General features: G+C 41.7%; 1 protein-coding gene across 1 annotated transcript in view; it reads left to right on the top strand.

Moving 5' to 3' along the window:
- The first annotated feature begins 7485 nt into the window (after positions 1 to 7485).
- rbm47 (RNA binding motif protein 47) overlaps positions 7486 to 14509 on the top strand; it is an 82776-nt gene continuing 75752 nt past the window's right edge. The window contains exon 1 of the mRNA XM_015345755.2: positions 7486 to 7555. The gene's annotated coding sequence lies outside the window, so the exon portion shown is untranslated. The remainder of the gene's footprint in view (positions 7556 to 14509) is intronic.

The raw sequence follows: 14509 nt of genomic DNA, 5'->3' as shown, positions 1-14509 counted from the left end.
TTCCATTTGTCTTGTCCCCTCTATCCATTTTCAAGATGCTTTATCTGATACAGGATTGTGGGGGTGCTGGTGCCTATGTTTTTGGACTGAGGGGAAACTGGGGTACCCAGAGGAAACCCTCAGGGAGAACATACAAACTCAATGCAGCACCCCAAGTCCGGAATCGAACCCAGGACCCCAGCTCTGCGAGACATCAGTTCTGGTCTCATCCTAATCTTCCCTGCTTAAGATAAAAAAGGATCAGTCCCTGCAGCTTAATGGTGATGGACATTCCCTTTACATATCCAGAATGTACTGTATCTGTATCCCAGAGCAGCAATACCTTCAATATAACATGGCGATCAAAATTGTATTCTTACGTCATGAGTTTACTCTGCTTTTCCGGGTTTTACTAACTGCCCGGTGCTTTACTTAGTAAAATCAAAGAAAAGGCAAATACATATCTAAAATATTCTGAGGAATTTGAGGGAAATGCCTCATTGTAGCACACTTTCCTCAGGCATATAAAGTGAGTGTCCTCATAGATTTGTGGTGCACAAATCTATGGGTGTTGCTGGGAAGCACTACTTGTAGTTTTTGCTTTGGGGGGGACTGACGTCTTTTGACATTTCTACAGCTGGAACACCTTAGTCACCTTCACACTCAGCATCGCCACGTCCACGAATGGATACGGAAATAGCTAACTTCGGAAGGAAACATTTGAGTGCGTGTGACCACTGTGAGTAAGCACATCTTTATCAAAACTGTGAAGTGGCGTACTGGGTTGCTTGCAAAGCTGTCAGTTCAGTATGCACATTTCTAAGCCTTTGCAGACTTTAATCTTAGCATAGCTTTCTGGAACTAAATTCAACTGACACCTCAGCTCAATTCTAGATTTGTTCATCCTTAAAGGTGGCAAGTAAGATTCTTTAGTGATATACTGGTTCATTGCCACAGTGAGCTGTCCAGCTGTTGCTCATGTTTTCATATGGTGGACTCTTATGTTAAAATACCTTCTTCAATTCACTTTATCACTGCCTAGCAAAAGAAGATCACTGTTAGCTCTGTAAGAATACAGATAGTTGTTAAGTGTGAAATGGATTCTTTATCTTTTTTTGTTTACAAAGGACACATACAATACCAATCAGAGTCATACAAGCAGGTTTCATATAATTTATAATAAGTATAATAAATAACATTTTATATTATAATATATTTATGATAAATATATTATATACAATATTTGCACAACTGTGTAAACCCTTTCACCCTTTCTCATGGGGAATAAAACTTAAATTAGAAACTATGAAACAAGGCAAAAATCTAATAGAATAAGGACATTTCTGCAGGATATACTGTATGTTTCACCACCCTGCACAGCTGCTAGAAAAAAAGTTGTGTCCTATAAAATTGAATCCTGCATGAATTTCATTTTTAAAAATAAATGTTACTCACTTTAATAACTTATAATAGACCAGTTGCTGTTACAATAACATAATGTTAAATCGAACATAAATACTATAATTCATATAATGACTTTTAATTGTCTTTGTCTGAAGAAACTGTTCGTTTTTTATGTGTCCTCCCTGTGTCTTGAGCCCCTGGGAGTTTCTGGACGAGAGGGAGGGGTACAGGGTGATGCCCCCTGGTGTCAATGTAAGAGGATCTCTGCCCTAAATCACCTGCCTGTATTCTGCCCTGGCTCACAGTCATTCAGAGAGGCAGGCCCCCACACCAGATCTGGGGCTGGAAGGAAGTGACTGCATCAGGAAGTTCTGCAGTCTTGTTCACAAAGAGCCTGTTAACCACATTGACTACTTTAGTCATCGTCATCGCTTACTCAATCTCAGAAGAAAATGACCCAATTTCACAGTATAACACGTTTAATTCCTTCACATTTATAGACAATACACCTGCTGCAAATTCAGGTCGTTATTGAGCTGACTACAGCCCTGTGTGGAGAGTGAGGCATTGTGGAGCAGCTAGACCTGGCTCTCCACAGGGCCCCACTTCCTTCAAAAGTCCACAGAACTGCATTGTGGCTCTGCTTTACCTTCACTACAACACTTTCGCCTTGAATCTCAGCTAGGACTGCACAATTCATATTTGAAAAATTGCAGTTTTGTGGTAAGACGCTTTCCTTCATGAAACAGAAGGCGTCAGTCACAAATCAAAACATGAAAATAAATGTATCCTCTTATAAAAGTACAATAAGTGACATAATACCTGCTACTGTGCTAACAAAGAGTAAAACAAAATTCTCCTTTTGGACCAGCTTGGGTTACGATCCACTGTTCACTTCTGTAAAATAATGAACACTGATTTCTTTACCATCAGTAAAGTAAAGATAGTTTCTTGTCTTCGACAGCTGTATGATACTGAAGTATCAGGTTTGGCTTTTCATGTAAGACAAAGCCTTGCTACTGTAAGTACAGGGTTTTCATAACCTCAAAGGAGTGAACTGATGTGTGGAATAAAACTGCCCAGTAAAATCAAAGATTTTCTCCACAGGGAGGCGCTGTTTCCCTAGAGTTCTCTGCTGAACTCAGGTGTATTGGAATGCCTTCTGGGAAAAGTGTCCACTAACAATAAAAGCTAGTTACCCAGGGTAAACCTCATAGTCTGCCGTACTGCTACTGCACACTGGGAATTTCTTTTGGTATTTCCATGGGGAGCTCTACATTCTATTCTTGACTGCTGCAGTATTTACAAGTAGGTAAAAAATGACAGCTGAGCTGCTACAAGCAGAAATACCTTTCCAAGTCTGTTCTTCACCCATCGCCACAGCTTTCTCATTCATATATCTGCTGAAAAAGAAACTAATTTTGAAACTACATTCTATGGCAGCTTCAGCTCTGGGAATGTATTGTATTAAGATCACTTTATTAGCCCTATACAATTTCTTGCATTAGGAATTCATTTTTCCACATACCCCAGCTTGCTCTCCATGAGACACAGACACACAGACAGGGAGAGAAGCTTGGGGTCAGAGCGCAGGGTCAGCCATTGTACGGCGCCCCTGGAGCAGTTGGGGTTAAGGGTCTTGCTCAGGAGCCCAATGGAGTAGGATTCCTCTGCCAGCTGTGGGATTTGAACAGACAACCTTCCAGCCACAGGCCCAGATCCTTAGCCACAGTGCCACTGCTCTGCCCCCTTTTTTTAAGTATTGTATTTAAATATATTTTTTTGTATGTATTGTATTATTGTATCATTTCGTAACACTGTGCTGTGTTGACTGTGCTAAGCTGCTGTTGCACTGCAATTTCCCTCACCAGATCAATAAAGTGTCTGTCTATCTTAGATGCTCTCACTCAACCAAGCTCATTGAGGTCAGTTAGCATTATTTCGTTTACTGCGAGGTTTTGAAGAAAGAAGAACGTTTTTTTCAGTACGGGCTAAATGTTCCATCTAAGAAATTGATGTTGAAGCTCTTTCAAATTTGTCAGTGGCATCATTAACCAGTTTCCTTTCCCAGCTGTTCAGTTTGGAAGGTTTGGATGGTAAGACATACTTTCCACTTCTTAATGATTGACCTGTTCAAAAGGATATTCAGCGTCTTTAAATCTTTATACCCTTCTCCTGATCTGTGCCCCTTGCACAACTTTATCCCCAAGAACTTTCCTCGGTCTTCAAGGTTGAATCTTTGCTTAAAATTCACCGCCTTATTGAGGATCCTTATAGAACTGTATTCTGAAATCATGTGAGCCTGTTGTCCAATTCAGGGATAAACAACTTCTTCCACCCACAGAAGTGTTCAGATTGAGAATTCAATCTACACATTTGTAGTTCAACAAAATGGGACACTGTAAGTACACAATGGAAACACCAGAATTTCCTTGTAAGGAACAAGAGACCTGCTGCCAAGTGTACTACACTGTGCTGGGAGTGTCCCACTACCACAGGCCACAGTGTGGATTAAACTCCTACTAGAGTATATGCACTATGATTCAACTTTATACGAAACAAAGACAATTTGGTACATCATTTGACAAAATTGTATTCAGCTAAACTCAGATTAAAGGATCGAATTAGACCTTAAAAGTATATCTTTCTAGTAGTTTTTGGACAGGTGTGTGATGTGTGGATAGACTTAAAAAAACAAAACCTGATACCTACAAAAAAAAAAACAGAAAAGCTACAGGGAGGAGAACATTTCTACCACCTGAGCCATTACATGTGTTAAATCACATAAAGAAACAGCTGTGGAATTGCTAGTGTAACCTGGAATCCTGTTTGTTTTGTAGGAGCAGTCAAGAAGAGTATTAAAAACAATGTTTTTTACAGCGCAACACCTTGCAGATTGCAAGTAGGTTTCTAGAGCTAGGGTAGATCTGACTAAGGATGGTACAGGGGGCGGAGCCTGTGGCTGGAAGGTTGCCAGTTCAAATCCCGCAGCCGGCAGAGGAATCCTACTCCGTTGGGCCCCTGAGCAAGGTCCTTAACCCCAACTGCTCCAGGGGCGCCGTACAATGGCAGACCCTGCGCTCTGACCCCAGGCTCTCTCCCTGTCTGTGTGTCTCATGGAGAGCAAGCTAGGGTATGCGAAAAGATAATTCCTAATGCAAGAAATTGTAAAGGGTTAATAAAGTAATGTTATATATACACTACACATCTATATCCTGTATAGGCGTCTACACAACACAATGACTGAATGTGAATCTGGCCTGTGGTGGCTTCTTGCCTCTTTCCAAAGTGTATTTTGCTGTGTGTCTGCTGGAATAGGCTCTGGCTCACTGTGGCCCTCTTAGGCAAGAGACACAAACTCCATTACAGCTGGATGACCTAACGTTTTCTGTTTTTTTCTCCTAGTTCTCTGCCGTTCTGTAAAGGAGCTGGTGTAATCGTTTCGTAGCTTGTATTAACAGTAATGTTTCAAACCCAGCCCTGTGGTGCGATTGCAGGTACTGTAACTGTACTTTTAAAGAATTGTTTTGAGCACTGTAGACATATATTGTATGTATGCATAAGAAAAGAAAATTAAGAAACAAATTAGGTTAATTGTTAATTGTTTAAGGGACTCAAGGCCCTCCAGGACCTGAATTTGACAACCCAGTGTAATGTTCATTCATGGTTCAATAAGGAAACCAGCTTTTAACAAACAGCAAGCTTCTGCTAGTTGTTTATTTTACAAGTGCTCTCCTAACTTCACGGGACTTTTTGTCCCATTGTAATAGTGTCGTAAAGCAACTTGGGACGCCACACACTACTCACATCAGTACAGTACTACAATGTATTTAAGTTGCTAAATATCATTACACCCAGTTCTAAGGATTAAATGGTCACTGAAAATGGATGGGTGATCAGAAGAGACTGTTGCTGAACCATGAAGAACAGCAAGTTCTGTTCTCCAGAGCTAACAAATGAATGCCGGTCACGACATATTTGACCCTAGATTCCAATCTGGCCTGGAGACACTGAATACTACACTCAGAACCTGTAAGTATCGTTCAGTGAATCACCCTGAATCTAATCACATTGTTGCTGACAGACTGACGCAGGTGCGTCACTGCTGATTAGCAGACAGGACTTCATTTGAATCTTTCCTGGAAAAAAAAATGTAAATATGTATCTCTAGTTTTTTATTCTTCCACGCTAGAATACATTTGCACAAATAAGATTGAATGCACTTGGATGACGTATCTTCCACTATTTTCTCAAGGTCTACTTCTACTTTTAAATTGGTCATTAGCAGTCATTGACTTTTCACCTCCTCTCACATTTGGTGACAAGTATTCATTGCCCACTGAAATGACAATAGCTGTAATTGAAATTATTATACTTGTTATTATTGTACATGATGCATATCTCAATTATAAAGGTCAGTTGTCTGGATTTCTCAATTAACTAATTTTAACATTTAGTGCCATTGCATGCCTGTACATTAGTTATTTTGCATTAGTAGCTTGTTTCTTGACAGCACCGTTGAGACGTGATATTATCACAGTGGTTTCTAGCGATTTGCTTTCTCTCTCAAAAAATAAGAAAGTAGATAAAATGGGGTAGATTAACACGAATGCCGCTGATACAGTGTATAACTCTGGATAAATAAAGAATACAGTACAGAGTGTCCAGTGGTCCACACGAGACTAATTTAACACAACGTCTTAGTATGACGTCTGTGAAAAAAGCTCCTGCCCCCCACACGGTGACAACTTCATTCCGAATTTAAAGGGAATCTGTTTTTTTACCTGTGATCAGACTGCTTAATACAGACATTTTCAATTCGATCCACTAGATGGCACTGCAAATCTTTTCGCGTATTCATTTCAGCGCTGACGAGACTCTTATTCTGAAACACGAGTAGATCTGGCTCAGTACCTAGTAGACGTGCACAAGTGCTCCAAATTGTAACTTGAGTAGAATTATTCTTACTTGAAAAAAAAAGGCTATTCGGGTGAAAGTGTAGTTAAAAAACATATGTACATACAAACAAGAGGAGACATTTTGGCTCATTTGACTCGTTCTGTTGACAGTTGCTAAGTGATCCGGAGAGCTCATCCAATCTGTGCTTGACAAAAGCCAGGGCTGATCACTCTCCACCTGTGTCCTCTGTTTTGTGTTTCGCTGTTTATTCTGAAGAAGTCCACTGGAATGACTTTGTCAGTACCTCTGAGGATTCTGAACACTTGGATCCAATTTCCTTGTAGTCTTCTCTGCTCATGACTAAAAAGGGGTTCAGTCCTATTAGCTGTCAGGGCAGGACCTTCCTTGGTTAAAGGCACGAGAATGTATTTTCTTTTCTTTGAACCCACTCCAGAGTACTAATACCTTTTCTAGAGCGTGGTGATCAAAATTGCACACAATGTCCTAAAATGGGGTGTTATGAGTGCAAAGGGCAATTGTGACGTTAGAACCCTTGATTGAAATTCTAAACTTTTAAATATATATATATTAACTTTGCCTTTTTTATTGCTTCCTCCAGAAGGCTACCGGTTAAGGGACTGCCCAGGTTTGTAGTTTATATTCTTAGTACTTGTATACAGCTCTTCACCCTCCACTGTATTAAATAATAATAATAATAATAATAATAATAATAATAATAATAATGCTTGCTTACACTTACATAGCGCTTTTCTGGACACTCCACTCAAAGCACTTTACAGGTAATGGGGATCCCCTCCACCACCACCAATGTGCAGCCCCACCTGGATGATGCGACGGCAGCCATAGTGCACCAGAACGCTCACCACACATCAGCTCTCAGTGGGGAGGAGAGCAGAGTAATGAAGCCAATTCATAGAGGGGGATTATTAGGAGGCCATGATTGGTAAGGGCCAATGGGAAATTTGGCCAGGACATCGTCAGATACATATAGGTGGTTTTGCTTTTCAGCATAATCCATTTGATTATGAATCCCTTCCCCCTTTTTTTTCAAAGGCTAAAAAGATTACTTTTCCACTCATAATAATTACTAATACATTAAGTGAGTTGGGGTGCAACCGACTTTTAGAATTAATACAAAAATGGCTAACTAGTCATTCATTTTCATTTCTTATTTCGGAACAGCTCCCAGACCTCAGAGGGTGAAAGCAAATTACAGATGCCAAAATCGCCTTAAACAGGTTCACTTTCAGAGGTGAGTGATTTGTTATGGTATTTTGAGTCCAGCAAACAAAAAAATGTCAGGGATTAGAATGTCTACCTTTAATGCATAGGTTAATAAAGTGCACTTGGGCTTTCTGTGTTTTGTGTGTGTAGTGCCCATTGCTTGCTGGGTTAGGCTCCAGCTCCCCTGTGACCCTGTAATGAATACAGTGGTTAGAAAATGGATTGTTGGAGGCTGTAGAAAGGAGTGCAATTACAGCAGCTGTTGCTCAGTGTCAAACACAGTGATGCTAAAGCTATGTGTTTTCCGGTGTTTGTTTAAACAAATTAAAGCAACTACCTGAATTTACCATTTTAACACTTGGACACTAAGATAGATAGATAAGACTTTATTGATCCTGAAGGGAAATTGATGTGTTACAGCAGCCCAAGACAAGCAAAAAGACAGACGTCAGAATAGACTAAACATTCGAATATGTACAGTAATACAAAATAAATATAAAATACAGTAAATAAATACAAATAAATACATAGGTGTGTGCAAAATATGATCATAGTCACTGTGAAAACAATAAAACATGTGCAAAATGTGCATAGGTATATACAGATTGAGTGTCCAGAAAAATACAATGGAGCAACATGCTGTCCATAGAGGAGCAAATGAAGGGCTAACAGTCCTAGCCTAGGGCAGCGTTATACACCCTGACAGCCGCCGGGAGGAAAGACCTGCGGAAACGTTCCCTTGAACACTGTAGCTGGAGCAGTCTGTCGCTAAAAGTTCCTGACAGAGGAACGCTGAGTCACAAAGACCTGTGTGGGCGAAAGCTTGCGACTGGGCTTTGGATACTTTAAAAGTTGCTTACTGAAGTTATCACCTTGACCTCTCAGAGAGCGAAGTTTTCTGCGGAACACCCAGGTCACTCTGTTGTGGAGAATCCCCCTGAGATCGATCGACAACTGGTTACAGTCCATGGGAGCAGTATTGATCAGGAAAACGGCTACAAACGAGCTTTTCACAAGCTTTGCTTTCCAGGCAAGATTTTCACCATGCACGTACTTTTGGGAAGAAACTAGTTACTGAATAAATACACTTTGCAACAGTGCGTGACTAACTATCAAACCACTGGCCTTCAGCAGTGTCATGTAACTCCCACTCAATGTGATATTTCTAGCCATAATGCAGCTGCCACTGTTCTTCACAGTTTCTGGGACGGCCCAGTTAAAGCAGTTGTGTGGAAGCACGTAGCCATGGTGCTGTCTGGACTATTGGTCACTGACGGTTAAAAGACAGGTCTTGCTGGAAACACCCTGGGCGGAGTGGTGGCTCTGTGGCTAAGGATCTGCGCCTGTGACTGGAAGGTTGGTGGTTCAAATCCTGCGGCCGGCAGAGGAATCCTACTCCGTTGGGCCCCTGAGCAAGGCCCTTAACCCCAACTGCTCCAGGGGCGCCGTACAATGGCAGACCCTGTGCTCTGACCCCAAGCTTCTCCCTGTCTGTGTGTCTGTGTCTCCATGGAGAAAAGCTGGGGTATGCGAAAAGACGAATTCCTAATGCAAGAAATTGTATAGGGCTAATAAAGAAACATTATTATTATTATTATTATTATTATTATTATTATTATTATTATTATTATTATTATTATTATTATTACACATTACCTTGATGATGAACAGGTCTGGTTCTGTTGTTCTGCTTTATGTAGATTAGGGCAACAAATAACGATGGGACAAGACCAGGTGCTGTAGAGACATAGGATTCTGTCTGCTGGTCCCTGGGCAAAGTCCTGCCAGTATGAGCTTTTCCTTTATACACGTGTGTACAACAAATAGTTTTTCTTTAAGCAGTTCTGTAAAATTCGAATTACAACTAAACAACCCAATGAATATAAAGGGATAGCCTACTCAATACTTTGGCATTAATTGGGATGGCTGAGGAAATGACAGGGCTGTCTGTAGGTCAGAGCTGTCACAACCCTCCTCCCTCATGAGTAATGAACCAGGGAGGCAGCTGCAGGAGTGCAGCTGGGGTGGAGAGAGGGGAGCTAGAAAAGCTGTGCAGAGCTGTGGGCAGCCAGCGAATATTCATACATTGGAGAACAGAAGTGCGAGAATAGAATTTGACCTTCTCCTGAACTTCTGTTAAACAACAGCACTTTCTTTAAAGTTCTTCATTTTACCTGTTGTGTAGTGTGACTAGCAAATAAAGACATTATTAATAGGTTTTTGATGACAAAAAAACCCACTCTAAGATATTAGAATATTCTTTCAGCATTCAGCAAAAGCCATCAAGCCAACAGGCAGATAGAGGAACCCTAACCTAAACTTCACTGGGAAATCATGGAAGGCATCAGATGCTAAATCTGGGCAATCTTGTTGGGCAACGAGTTGGCCATAGGGATGTCAAAAAATAAACCCGCTACACTTTTGTGTGGTACTCTTCCAACTTGTCCAAGATTCGGGAATTTTCGCTCTGGTGCCCAGATCACAGTTCACTCCACCTCTGACATTGTCACGGACTTCCAAAGGGGCTAACCGTGGGGAGCAGGAGAGCGGAAAAAGACCCAAATGCGTAGCGGCGAGACGGGAAAAAGGCCCGGGCTCATTAGTGCAAAGAGTTCAGGAATGCCGTATAGAAACCTATGCCCTCAGGGAGCGGACGTGGGGCGCCCTGGTGCTAGGCGGGTCTCAGGACATCCGAACGTCAATGCTGAGCCAGGACAGAGTGCAAGACCTGGAAATATATAGCCCAAGGGAAAGAGAGGGACAGGAAGGACAGCAGACCGGAAACTAGGGACAGGACAGAGAAGGAGCGCCCTCTGGCTGCAGAGGGCGTGACAGACATAGTCTCACGTGTGAAGTATGTCGCTCTGTATTAACTGCTTAATAGGATCTTTGATAATCCAGGAGGGCGGCTCAGTGGCGTGATGGTAAGCGTTGCTGGGGTTCAGTTCCCTGGTTCCCATCTGCATGAAGTTTGTATGTTCTTCATGTTCTCATGGATTTCCTCCGGATCGGGTAACTGGTGTCTATAAAATTGCCCTGATGCGAGTCATGATTGTTTCTGTGTGTTCCCTGCGATGAGCTGGCATCCCATCTAGAGCGTATCCCACCTTGTACCCGGTACTTGCCAGGATAGGCTCCGGCACCCCTGCGACCCTGAATTGGATAAGCGGATTAAAGAATGGATAGATGGCTAACCCAGGTTAGAGGGAACTGTGACAGTGTCAGTTAGGGAGCCCAAAGACGACCTTTATTGAAATGGGAGACCTATGTAACTGTGACCACTTTGACCAGACTATGGTAAGACTGCCTGTTTTCTAACAAGCCCTGCATAAGGGGAGTAGTAGTGAAAGTAGTTTCAAGTGTAATTGTGGGCAATATGTATCTGAAGCCAGCTCATGAACTAATTTATAAAGAGAAATACCTATAGTTTATTAAGCTGTCCTGATTTGATGTTTATACCCCTTCTAGGTAAACTGAAAATTTATTCACCCTAGATGTCCCAGTGGGTTTAAGAGATTCTCAGCCAAAGCACACATTCACGCTCCCAGTATGATCTGGGGTAATTAAACTAGCTTCTTCTAGGTGTTACTTGTCAGTGTTTATGATGCCTTTGAATATGTGTGGATTATCCTCACGTAGGCAGGAAATGTAATGCCACAGGATCTTAGATCACAATGACAAGCTAATATCAACCAAATGAAGGTGTTGCAATAATTCTGTCCACTGCTCTTTATGCAGCTGTGAGAAACCATGTCTCACTTGGCATTGCAATGTGCACACACCCTGGTACAGTTCCAGAAGTCACATGAGAATACTCAGGACTAATAAAACCAACATGCAGTATGAATGGAAAACTGGACCATACATGAATAAAGCAGCACGGATGGGCGATGATTCATACAGATGTATTAACGTGAAAACTCGTTAATGGAACTTTCATGGAATGAGGAGGAGCTGGTGAACTGCCTTACCAGTCTTTTGGCAGCACGCTGATGGGTTTTTGCGTGGAGATAGTGATCTGAGTTTGACGCCTTCACCTCGGGTGATACAGTTTACACCTTGCAGGTGTGTCAGTTGCTTGTCCAGGGAACTTATTTGCCTATTACTGTGGTTGAAGTTTCAGCAACTCCCACTCTTTGCAGTATCTGAAACAAGTAGGACTTGGTATCACTCTCTGCTCTCTGCAGCCCATCACTGGAGGGCCACAGGCTGGTATGTTTTAAAAGATCAATTTTTATAAAGGCGTGGGTCCTTTGGCTGCAGATGGAAGCAGTGTGCGATAATGTTTAAGGCTCTGGACTCCAGACTGCAGGCTCAGATTCCAACTGGGATAAAAGCTTCAGTAAAATAAGCCATTAACATCATTTTATTCATGAAAGCTTTTCAAGAACATCCAAACTTTGGACAATACAACCTACAATACACAAGTAAAAAGAGTGAAGTGGAAAAAAAACATAGCATTTTGACTTGTTGAAGCCAAGAGTAAGACTACACTATACATTCTACTCTTTAGTAGACAGATAAGCCTTTAAGGCTGACAGTTGCAGAGTCTCTAATGATTTTTGGTAATGAGCTGTGTGCTGCGTGTGAGAAGGCCTTGTATCCCATTGTGTGGAGCCTGGTCTCTGGAGATCTAGGGTTAAGGGCTGGACTGTGCTCATGCAATAGGTGTTACGAAGTGGCTTTCCAAGAGAGACAGCCGCGTCTTGCGGACAGGCCGAGAATCCAAGAGCAAGAGCCCAGCAGGGCTCTGTGTTACACAGAGACCGACAGGGAGAGCCGAAGTGGTGGAGCATGGAGGTGATGGGCAGGAAACTGCTTCCTGACAGGTGGTTCAGGGTCATGACAGACATTCAGGTGGATTCGGGCAGAGTACACTTCGGTGGTGCCAGTTAGTACTGCTTAGTGCACTCCCAAGGTCTAGAACCATCTCAATGACAGAGCACCAGATCAGTGGCATAACACGGTTTAAATAGTGTGGTCTTGAGGGATTGAACACCCATTAATTGGTCTAAGAAAGCCTGTAAACCCAAGTTAGTCTGAGTAGCCTCCAGTGGAATGTGGCTCCTTTTGAAAACTAGCTTCTAAATTCCAAAGAGAGCCTGTGCGAATTACACAAGACAGGAGTTATATGTTGAATCAGAGTATCTTTAACTAGTATACAGACTACTGAATTCTGGATATCAGATTTCACCACCAAAGATCATTTAATACCTGAATAGACATCCCAGTAAATAAGGCAGTACAGTAATATCATGACAAGGGTATTTGAATAAATCAAATAATTAAATAAAGGCTAGTATCAGTATTTTAAGGCAATCCAGTAAATGGCTTGCCATATGAATGAGAATTTATCAGGTCATCAGTGTAAATGCTAATTTCTTCATTGGCAAACCCAGTCAAATGACACATAATCGTGCTGCTTGAAGTCATCCCAGTGTTGACTGTTCTTTAGTTAACTGAACAAATAAAGTCTAAACAGATGTGATAACCACCTGCAATTTGTACCTCTACCAACTGATAATTTAGAGTGATTGATGGATCCTTCACGATGGGGATTGGGAAACAAGCTCCATGCAGATAGCAGCACAGGGTTGAAACTGAACCCAGGGCCGTGGCACTGCTAGGTTGCACCACTGTACTGCCCACCTTTTTGTTATAGCTATTGCAGTCGCAGTCATGAACAGCAGCAAGCGTGTTTTATCAACTCTATGGAGGCGACACACTTCTCATTCGGATTAAAAGGATCATGCTGTAAGGTTAAATTCACAGTCAGTGACCACTGAGGAGTCACGTCCCAAGTGTGTTGAGACAGAGGTGGAAGTTGGCAGCACATGTCATTTCACCGAGACAGCGAAGGTTACTTGCAAGGACTAGTGGAGGAATTCCAAAGTCATCTCTGCAGCACATTCCACTGAGCTCCTCATAACATCGTTTTCAATTAGTCTCTCGTGCGCTGTGCACAGGCCTGGGAAAGTTACCACAGCCAAAAGCGACAGACTGCCTCTTGAATACACATGTAATACTCTTCTCTTTTTTAAACTCCAATTACGGTCATTCGTTTAAAGATACACTAGATCATCTCTTGTAGTTTACTCCAGCCTGCGCGATTAAATGCAGGAGCCTTGTGGTTCACTGTAACGCAGAGAGGTTTCTGGTTGCTCTGTAACTGTGCTGTAATAGTTTAGTGCTAGTGATTGCTGTCAGTTGAATGGCAGTAAGGCTGTAAGCTGATCTGGAATTTATGCAATAAAGTTCTAATCTTTACAGGAAGCTGCTGAGTAAGACCTACAATTGTTTGTCTTAAATCAGGAACTTAAAGGCCACGTGTGCCTTTTTTTCACCCTCTTGTGCCTGACAAAAAAAGAAATGACCTCCGCAAACCACAAAGCTCTTTTCCAAAACTGAAAGAGGATGTGTGCACAACAGAAGTCCCTCTTCAAATATATATATACTAATTTTTTAATTCAGTTAACTGGTTTCACACTTACTGGTACCAAAATCATAAAGGCATTAAGACTTTCCCTGCACCAGGTGTTTTCTAAGTACTCTAATCCTATTACTTGTTGCTGGCTTATAAACACATTTCACACAAAAATACTACAAAGCCTGTTTTTGAAAGACATCGATGTTAACTAGATTTTCATACGAGATGGAGAAACTCGCAGTCTTCTGACCAGTATTTAGGAACACAGTTACTGTACACAGTGTTATGACCTAGAAAATCTTGACCCTGAGTAAAAACAAAGCCGGATTGTTAGTTACCTTCTGCTGAAAGAATTCAACCAGTATTATCTTGTGATTAACTCATAGTAGTTTTTAAGCCATTATTTTTTCTTTGTCCTCTATATACGGTGTTTCCAGCACACTTATTTTGTCCCTTTTTCTATGACTTATGCAGTTATGTAGTTTCATTTTGTTGCATGTAGCTTATTCACTTTGAAGGGTCTCAGGGAAGGTGTGTGGCAGTTTGTTCCCTACC

The sequence above is a fragment of the Lepisosteus oculatus genome, chromosome 1 (genome assembly GCF_040954835.1).
Source record: "Lepisosteus oculatus isolate fLepOcu1 chromosome 1, fLepOcu1.hap2, whole genome shotgun sequence".
NCBI lineage: Eukaryota > Metazoa > Chordata > Actinopteri > Semionotiformes > Lepisosteidae > Lepisosteus > Lepisosteus oculatus.
Note: the sequence above shows the minus strand (reverse complement) of the source record. Positions and strands in the feature narration are given on the sequence as shown.